Here is a 9,600-nt window from a genome sequence, read left to right as displayed (position 1 = left end):
ATTCAAAGGAGGAAAATTCCTGCTTATGTATAGTGGCAAAATAATTAAAATGCATACTGTTTTATTAAAAAAATAGATTGTCCTGTTAGAGAAGTATATCACTAAAGATATACTGTGTCATTATGATGATGAGCTCTCTAGTGTAAATGTATCAGAAAAACAATTTAAATTCCTACATACTATATATATATATACACACGCAAGGCACCAGTCCTGAAGAGATTTGTGCATGTACTTAACATTATGCATTAGTCCCTTTGTTTCAGTGGGATAACTCGCAGTGCATACATTTAAGTGTATGTGTACAGGTTTGCAGATTTGGGGCCGAAGATCATGATGTTTGGTTTTAAATCCTGTGTGAGGCCCCAAACCTGCAAACGCTTATGACCACTTTATACACCTGACCAGTCACACTGTCGTGCAGTGGGACTTCGGATTTTCTTCAAGTTATTTGATAGCAGCCTTTAACTATCTGAAAGGGCGTTTCAGAGAGGATGGAGCCAGGCTATTCTCAGTGGTAGTAGATGACAGAACAAGGAGCAATGGTCTCAAGTTGCAATGGGGGAGGTCTAGGTTGGATATTAGGAAAAAAATTTTCACTAGGAGGGTGGTGAAGCACTTGAATGGGTTACCTAGGGAGGTGGTGGAATCTCCATCTTTGGAGGTTTTTAAGCTGCGGCTTGACAAAGCCCTGGCTGGGATGATTTAGCTTAAGTTAGTCCTGCTTTGAGCAGGGAGATGGACTAGATGACCTCCTGAGGTCTCTTCCAACTCTAATCTTCTATGATTCTATTCACATGTGTGTTTCCAGGATCAGGGCCTTTTAATTTTTGGAACAGTAGTATTTCATCTAGCAGGTACTGTAATGTAAATGCCCAAAGGGATAGAGTTAAGGTTGTATGTTCAGCTGTGGCTTTCATGTTTCTTGATTTTTGATTGCTTGTCCATGCAAGCTTTACCTTCAGTAAATATTTTCTTATATGTAATTTTAATTAAAGGAACCTGATTGTCCCTTGTGAGGTCATATTTTAAATTAAATTTTGCAGACAAATAGAAACATGTATTGTCCCTTATTTTGGGGTACTTTAGATGGTCGTGATGCCCTAGCACCTCACACAGTTCCCTGCTGCATATTTAGACTCCTTTTTAGGCATGGATATAATCTTCTAGAAAATGCCCTGAAGGTTTGAGCAATCTACCAGTTGCAAGAACCCATACAGCCTTTTTTTTCCATTGTGTAAGCATGACAAATCATTAATTTTTGATTGATTGCTTTGAATTATGGGAGCTCTGACAGCCTTTCTGTAGCTGAACAGCTGTATAACAAATGAACATATCAGTGCTCACAAAAGATTGCAGATCTAACAGAAGCAATTACATTGTCAACTCCTCCCTTCTGGCTTTTCCCTGGCAATGGAGGGAGGAAATTTTTTACCAGAAATTCCTCAAGTGACTTTTTTTTTTAAAAAAAAAAGGCTGTTTTATAATTGAATTAAATCTTTATCTCTTCATTTCTAGTAGACTGCTTCAGCCATCAGAACCCCAGATATGCCTCTGCTCTTAATAACTGAGATAAAGCTCCACTAACAAAATTTCACATTAGGAATTTAAAAATAAATAAAATTGCAATTTTTGTTTGCTATTCCTTTAAGATTTCAGAATTGCACCAGTGAACTAAATGTGACCTCCACAACTTTTAAATTAAGAATTTATGCTGGCTTGAAATTTATGAAATATTTCAGCAATAAAGAAAGCCTTTTTCCCTCAGGAAAATTGAGCAATAAATCATAGCACTCTCAATTTACAGCCCTACAGCCGGCCAGAGATAGGATTTTCCCCCCCTTCGTTCTGAAAAAAAAAAAAAAAATGTAATCATATGAGACAGCTTAGCTGCTATCCTCCCACTCTCTAGAATTTTTAATTTCAGCTGTTTCTTCTTGGATTTATTTCCAATATTCCTGCTCGGCTTTTCAATTTCCTCAGTTATTAAATTTTAATTCAGTGCATTAGCATTTAAATTAAAAAAGGGTTTATTTTATCGAAATCCTTGGCTAGCTCCCATCTTGCTGCACATGAATTGCCTGTTTCTGCCATTTGCACAAAATGGGAAATGCAGTTAATGTCTTATAACTTATATTTGCACAAATTCAGAAATAAAATTTCTGGGTTTGGAATAATATTGTCTTTCCAAGAAAATCTCTCATCAGAAAATGGGGAAAAGGCATAGCGTCTAGCAACTTGAAGAGGAAAAAATAGTACCAGCTTCCTGATAACACAATTCTAACAATGAAAAGGTCATGAATAAGACAATTCACAAATGAGAGTGGAGGGTGAGCCTGGCCCTTTCTAATTACAGAATGCAACAGGTTTGTTTAGAAAAACAACAAAACCGGACTTCTGACTGAATCTGGGGATCCAGAGGTCACATTCCACAGACTGACTATTAGGGGATGGTTTGTCCGGGGGGCTCAAGTGGTCCAAGCACAGGACTGAGACTCAAGTCTCGCAGGTTCTAAGTCATCTCTGGCACTGTGACTTCCTATGTGGCTTTGGCCAGGTCACTTATACTCTTGGTCTCAGCGTCCTCATCTGTTAATGGGGCTTATACTTTGCCTGCTGCATGGGAGAGTTGTGCAGATTGATTGACAGGGAGACAGGAGAGTTGGCTCTGCCACAGATATCCTGCGTGCCCCTGAACAAGTCATTTAATCTCTCCGTGTCTCAGTTCCCCATCTGTACAAGAGAGATAACACTACTTCTCACCTGTACTGCGGTAGGGTGAGGATATGATTCAATAGTTTGTTGACGTGCCCAGATGCTATGTAATAAATAAATCACATAAAATGTCCCTTGTCAAACGTTACAGAGAGTGCTATTTTCAGACCCTTGCCTGTGCCGTCCTGTGGCAGCTTTGAGCAACATGTACATCTTCAGGCCTCTCCTCTAGTGTGTTAAAGGGACAGGGTCCTGCTGGGGTCCATGTTTTAACGTACTTGGACAGTTGCAATGTAGAAACGTGCTATCCCACCCTCCATTTTGGAGGATCTCTTGTCTCCCCTTACACAGAATGCCATTGAAGGCAATGAAGTTGTATTTTCTGAAGCAGAACTTTCAACTGGTCTCAGTTACAGGAAAGGAAACCAGCCTTTTCCTTTGCTCTTGCATTTGAGGGATCCAATATTGTAACTGGCGTTCTTGTCTCAGACTGGCAGGAGTGAATCTGCTGTTGCTGTTTTATTGGAACCCCCGGCTCAAAATAAAACCAGATCCAGCAGAGTTTGCCATTTAGCTGGTGATTTATAGTTATATTTTTGCAGAAAGTGCATACGTCTTTTGGCCATTGTTATGTCTGTTGGGCTGCATGCTCCAAAATTGCCCCACTCTGATGAACACAGTTTTAAAACGATCCAAAGAAGCTTTGAGGCTGATAACTGGGAGGGGGCTAATCTCACTACACATCACTGTAGGACTCAGTGCTCAGATTGTGGCTTACAGCAGTTTAGGGCCAAACCCTCCTTTTCCAAGATAGCCTGTTGGTCCACTCGTCCCGCAAAAACCTCTGCGCTTCCTCCCATGCTGACCCTCACATATGGAGCGTCTCCCTGAACTGATCCCAAGAAACCACTTTCCTGTCCTCCACACCCGTTCTCGGGAGCCACCTCTGCTGTGGCTGATTTCTTATAGCCAGTCACCTGATGATAGTTGGGTTGGAGAGCAGTTGGAGATAACATTTATTTACAGCCCCACTCCCAGACTGTACAGTGGTTTGGAATCGTTGAGTTATATGCACAGCTCGCCCGTGTTACTGCGTGGCCTTATTGCCTTTGCCTTCAGCTTCATCCCCATCTTACTTCACTTCTTGAGTTTTCCCATAAATTAGGCCTTGATCTGCCAAAGACTTGTGCACATGGTTAGCTTGGAGATCATGAGCAGTCCTACCATACTCCGAAGTGAAGTATGTACATAAGTCTTTGCAGGATTGGGGCCTACAACTATGAACATTTCGAGGGCCAGGACTGTGTAGTCTTAATTACTACTATTATTAATCATCATCATAACACATATGAGCCAAGTCATGGGCCAGGGCCCAAGTGTGCTGGGTTCTATACAAACACCCAATAGAGCGATAGTCCCTGCCCCAACGAACTGCCAGGATGGGGAACCGCTTTCTGATTCTGGCCTTTGGCATATCCACAGTACAAATAACAATAATTGATATAATCCATTGCCCCTTCCTCAGTTCCCATTTTCATCCAGAAGAAAAGTTGGGGGTGGGGCTGCAGCCTTGCAGGATGGACAAAGCAAGACACTATCAGTGCAAAATGTTGTTTTGTTGTGATTGGGAAGGGTTATGAACTGGGAGTCTCTGCTCTGTCAGACCCTAACCAGCCCTTCTTTGTCTCTTGTTTTCTAGGCTGATGGGAACAGCAGTACTGGGAAGAGAAGCTCTTCAAGCAGGTTTGTGGCCCTATTTCTCTCATCTCTGGTTGTGATGTGAATAGCCTTGGCAATTCTGTCTTTGTTCAGTGTCAGTCTCTGGGGTAGAAGTCACTCTTAGGTGAAAGCCAGAAATGACGGCCACAGAGCAAGGCATGGGGCAGTGGTCTGATTAAAGCATAGTCACTATAGGCCTGTTTCTAGGGCCCTGGCTCCTAGAGACACATGATGAGGTCAGCATCTCTTTTCATTTTAAACAAATGTTTCTACTCTTTATGGCTGTAAAGGAAAGTTTGCCCTGAGTGTAACCAGTGCAGGGACGTCTGCCTGAGTCTTCAGGCAGCCTCCTGCAGAGGTAATAAATGGCTGGTCCTATGTCCTCTATCAGAGTAGGCTACGCCCTCTGTTGTTCTGGGCAGGGGAGGGCTCCCACTGCCATGACTGTGGTGCAAGCCACCCTGCTGCTACTCGGGAAGAGAGGGGCCACCACCACAGGGCCCTGTGCCAGACCTCACTTCTACAAGGACAGGGAGGTGACCCAGTTGCTGGTTGCAGTGCATTCCAGGTGGCCAGGGAACAAGGAGGTGACAGCCACTCCGGCATTGCTCGGTGGCCAGGAAAAGGGGGAGCCCAGCCTCTGCCGCTCCTGGCACACACAGAATCCTCTGCTTGGGTGGGTGGGGGCTGAATTCTTTCTCCTGCACTGATAGAAGCAGTGTTAGGCCTTCCCGGGCAAGGCTTTTGTGTTGGTGATCCTTGCCGCTCCAAGCAGAGCTGAATTGTGGCATTGTAGGGTGTGCCTAGGACCAGGACTCAGGACTAGATTCTGCCTCTGAAGTGGGAGCCAGGGATGGGGGCAGAGGGAACAGGAAAATATATCACTTTCTTTCCTAATCTAGAAAGTGTTAATGTGAAAACTCGGAGTTCCTGACTCAGCCCCATCCATTCCAAACAGAGAAATCCCCTAGGAAGCAGAAGGAACAGGGTGTGTGTGTGTGTGTGTGTGTGTGTGTGTGTGTGTGTGTGGTGGGGGTGGAGGGACAGGATTGGGGCTCAGGACAGACTAAAGGAATCTGACAGGAAAGGGGTGGGCCCCATCTTCTGCTTAGTTTGTGCTTTGGGGGACTCTCGTGTTCACTAGGGTTTCTGAGGGCCCATTGGGACCGGTGATGCACTGCATGTCCAGGATCATGGGATGGTTTGCCCCATGATGTGTCTGTGTCAGGGTTTTTAATTGTTATTAATGAACATTTCTATAAAGTGAGAGTTGTAAGTCTCGGAATTGAATAGTGTGAGGGTGTTTCACTGCCCCCGCTGGCGCCCCCTGCTGGCCATCTTGGGGATTAGCTCTGCAGGTTGGTACACCCCTCCCGATGGTGCCTTGCCCGTCGTCACGGCCGCTCTCTGACCTGTGTCGCTTCCGGCTGTGTCGCAATCTGTGGCCCCCCTTCCAGGGATTAGTACTGCAGTCCAAGCATCCAGTCACTTCCCAAGTGGCCAGTGGGGGCAGGAACCCGGGCCCGTCCACTGCTCCGGGTCCCAACCCAGGGACTCTGTAGATGGCAGCAACGTGCTGTGTCCCCTCCAACTCCTCAGTACATTTTCCTGGGCCACTTCCCTAGGGACCCAGCACCTTCTTCACCCTGACCTCAGGGCCTCAGCATGTCAGTCCTAGCAGCTCCCCTGGTCCCTGCCAGCACTGCTCTGTCCAGGGTGCTAGCTTCTATCCACCTGCGAGGAACCCAGCTTTCCCTTCCATCCACCTGTGAGGAACCCAGCCTTCCCTCCTTGAGTTCTAGGCATCCACTGACCCTGCTCTGCCCTGCAGCTCTTCTTCTATGGCCTGCTGGACCCTGATTGGCTGCTCCTCGCAGCCTCTCTGCTATTGGCTGCTTCCTGCACAGTCTCCCTATAGCTCTATTACATGCCAGTATGGGGGCAGACGTCCCCAGTACAAATAGCAAATGCTTCCCCCCATGGTTGCCAGCACTTGACATTTTTCTCGAGGGCCAATTTTTCAGACAAGCGGAAGGGGAGCTGCTCAGTCTCCAGCCACCAGAGGGGTTGGGTAAATTCTGGTGAATGTTAAGGGATCTGCTTCTATGGCGGTAGGAAAAGGCCGTGGAAATAATCAGAACATTTCCAGACTGACATAACCCCAGGGTTGCGTCAAAAATTTTCCCTTCTCCATCCCATCCCTGCCTGCAAACCCCAGATCTCACTTGACCCATCCTTCCGTCCTTCCTAGTTGTCTCAGCTCAGGAGCTGCAGCTGAGATATTCGGCCATCAGTGAGGGAGATGAGCACTGCAATCTGTGCTGTTGAGCTGCAGGAGTGCACACCCCAGCACTGCTGCAGCTGTCTGGGAAACAGGCCAGGGCAGAAATGACCTAGAACAAATTTACAAAATCTGGGACAGTCACATGAGTGTGCAGTTTACCATAGAGTTGACTGCATTTCACTGTTGGCCGAACTGATCCTTAGCGTCACAGAGAGTAGTTCTTAAAGGGCAGTGGGAACCTGCAGGGTGAATGGCAGTCTGGAAATATGTGCTGTCATTGGCGGACTGCTCCGGCACAAAGCTTTGTCAAAGTGAAAGAATGGCAGGTTTGCAGACACCATAACCAAACTCCCATTCCACAGTTTAGCTGCATGTCCCACAGAGCTCTGCGTGAGATGGTGCGAGCATGGAGCAGGAAGTGGCCTTTTTATAGAATTAACTTTGCTCAATAATAATCAAATCATCTAGCTAGTCCTGAATGTACTGTAAGAGGCAGCCTCCCGCCTGTCTCTTATTGAAATGCTGACATTCAGCCAGCTCGTAAAGGAGCAGCCGAGATCAGGACAAAGCCAGCAACTAGCAAAGTGACAAACTCATCTACCAGGAGCAATCATTACATGGAAGAAACGAGAGAGAGAGAGAGAGAGAGAGAGAGGAGGGATTTTGGGGTGGTGAGGGCACTGCTTGGCACCTGTGAGCGGTGGAGGAGCACAGATCAGAATGCTGAGGGATTCTGTGTCATACGCAGGGCAGTGGGGCAGAACAAAAATGGGGCTTCGTGGTTCATGCAGTGGGCGGGCGTGGCGGGAGAAAGAGGAGAGCCATGGTGTGCAGGGAATGCATCAGCGGAGAGGGAGCCATGTGTACCTGTGGAGTCGGGAGGTGCCCGGTAGAGGAGGTGAGATGGCACCCTGGGATTGGGCGGTCCATATGAATGGGATAGGGGGATAGTGGGGTGGGTGCAGCAGAGCAGGGAGGGGGTTATGTGGCTGACGTGATAAGAAGGAAACAAATGTGGCTTTTTTAGCAAGGGATAAAGTTTTCCAAAGGGCTTAACTGACTTAGGAGCATAATGAGACAGGTCCTTTTGAAAATGGGATTTAGGCTCCTAAGTCACTTAGGGCCTGATTTTTAGAGATAATTAGGCTGCTAACTCCCGTTCATGAGTTCGGTGTCTAATAACTTTAAATATCTGGCCCTTAGGCGCTTTTGAAAATTTTACCCAGCAGCTTTTTCTGAAGGTCTTGAGTTATATTTATGGCTGTAACCTGATAAATTAGCTCTTTGTTGTAATGTTGTAACTGAGCTGTAAGATCCTAAATCTTTTCTTCCTTTCTTCTGTGGTGGGAAGTCATCTGTGAGTGGAATGAAACCATTTCCACTGCAGTGATTACTGGAGCGTAGGACACTAAGCAAATACAGATACACATAATGAAATGGTATTTCAACTACCATATCCTGTGGTTGACTACCAAAGCCACCTAATGGCGAGACCTCAAATAACTCTCCAGCAGCATCGGTGTATTGGTGATTGTCAGCCCCACGGCCTGGAACACGGCTCGTCCGTGACGGCTGACAGAAGAGCGCTGTTAGGGAATGGTACGAGCTTACTCACAAGAGATGAATCATAGGGTGGCAGGAGAGAAAACATGGAAGTTGTTGAATAGTTCCAGAGGGGTAGCCGTGTTAGTCTGTATACAGCAAAGACAACGAGAGTTCTGAGGCACTTTAAAGACTAACAGATTTAATATTTGAAGACATTAGCTTTCTGCATCTGAAGAAGAGAGTCTCTCGAAAGCTAATGTCTTCAAATATTAAATTTGTTAGTCTTTAAAGTGCCACAGAACTCTCGTTGTCTTAGAAGTTGTTGAGTTTGACCTCAAACCGCAGGCTTCCATTTGCTTCTGGCTAACTTCCCCTATGTTTCTGACAACACACAGTGAGAAAACTCCCAGAATTAATAGTCTATCAATGAAGCAAAGCATCATGGGGAATCCACCTAGAATGCTTTGCACTTAATCTGCACAAAGTTCCTGCTGTATCCACACACCAGTCCATACTGGGGTAGAAACCATTTTATAGAGTGGGTGCAGTTATTGTGGACTGCATAATATACACTAGTTAGTGCATAGAAATTCAGAGTGCATTAATCCCAGCAGGTAGACCAGGCCTAACTCTGTTGTCAATGTGGCTTTTTCATCTGGTTTCAAAGAGTGCACAGGAACACTGTGGTATAATAGATCTCCTCTAGGACATGATGCTTTTACCTTGGCACATGAAGCTCTTTGACACTGGGATCACTCCCAGGGTCACTGTTCAACCCCTCCTTTAAAGCTGCATATTGTGCTTTTGTTTTTCCCCCCGTTTGCTCGGGCTTGCGGTTCTGTCTGTCCACTAATAAAAGAACTGCTAACGTATAATCCATCAGGTGGAGCACATCCTACCATGGCACAGCCAAGCTCTTTTCTCCCAGCTGCTCTCTTGTATCCTTCATTCCCCCATTACTAAGCCAATATCATTTGGTTATCTGCAGAGTGCCATCTGCCTTTCCCTATATTCACTTCCCAGTTGTCTATTACTTTATTGCTCTCACTTACTTAGGACTTCTGGATGCTTAAATATAATAAATAATACCAGTATTTACTTCTGGAATATGCCACTTCGCATGTCCAGATGGTCTTAAGGACATAAGAATGGCCATACTGGGTCAGACCAATGGTTCATCTAGCCCTGTATCTTGTCCTCTGACAGTGGCCAGTGCCAGGTGCTTCAGAGGAAATTAACAGAACAGGTGATCATCAAGTGATTCTTCCCCTGTTGGCCATTCCCAGTCTCTGGTAAACAGAGGCTAGGGACACTTCAGAGCGTGGTTTTGCATCCCT

At 45.9% G+C, this 9,600-nt stretch overlaps 1 protein-coding gene across 12 annotated transcripts in view; it reads left to right on the top strand.

Annotated features, from left to right (window-relative positions):
- Positions 1–4,441: 4,441 nt before the first annotated feature.
- The window catches only part of ZNF618 (zinc finger protein 618), a 134,643-nt gene continuing 129,484 nt past the window's right edge, over positions 4,442–9,600 (top strand). For all 12 annotated transcript variants that reach the window (XM_067561501.1, XM_067561504.1, XM_067561497.1 and 9 more), the window contains exon 1: positions 4,442–4,458. The gene's annotated coding sequence lies outside the window, so the exon portion shown is untranslated. The remainder of the gene's footprint in view (positions 4,459–9,600) is intronic.

Source organism: Emydura macquarii, unplaced genomic scaffold (genome assembly GCF_026122565.2).
Source record: "Emydura macquarii macquarii isolate MOO-44397 ecotype Brisbane River unplaced genomic scaffold, CSIRO-AGI_Emac_v2 contig_2417, whole genome shotgun sequence".
Lineage (NCBI taxonomy): Eukaryota > Metazoa > Chordata > Testudines > Chelidae > Emydura > Emydura macquarii.
The sequence above is the reverse complement of the archived record's forward strand: the minus strand, read 5'-3'. Positions and strand labels throughout refer to the sequence as shown.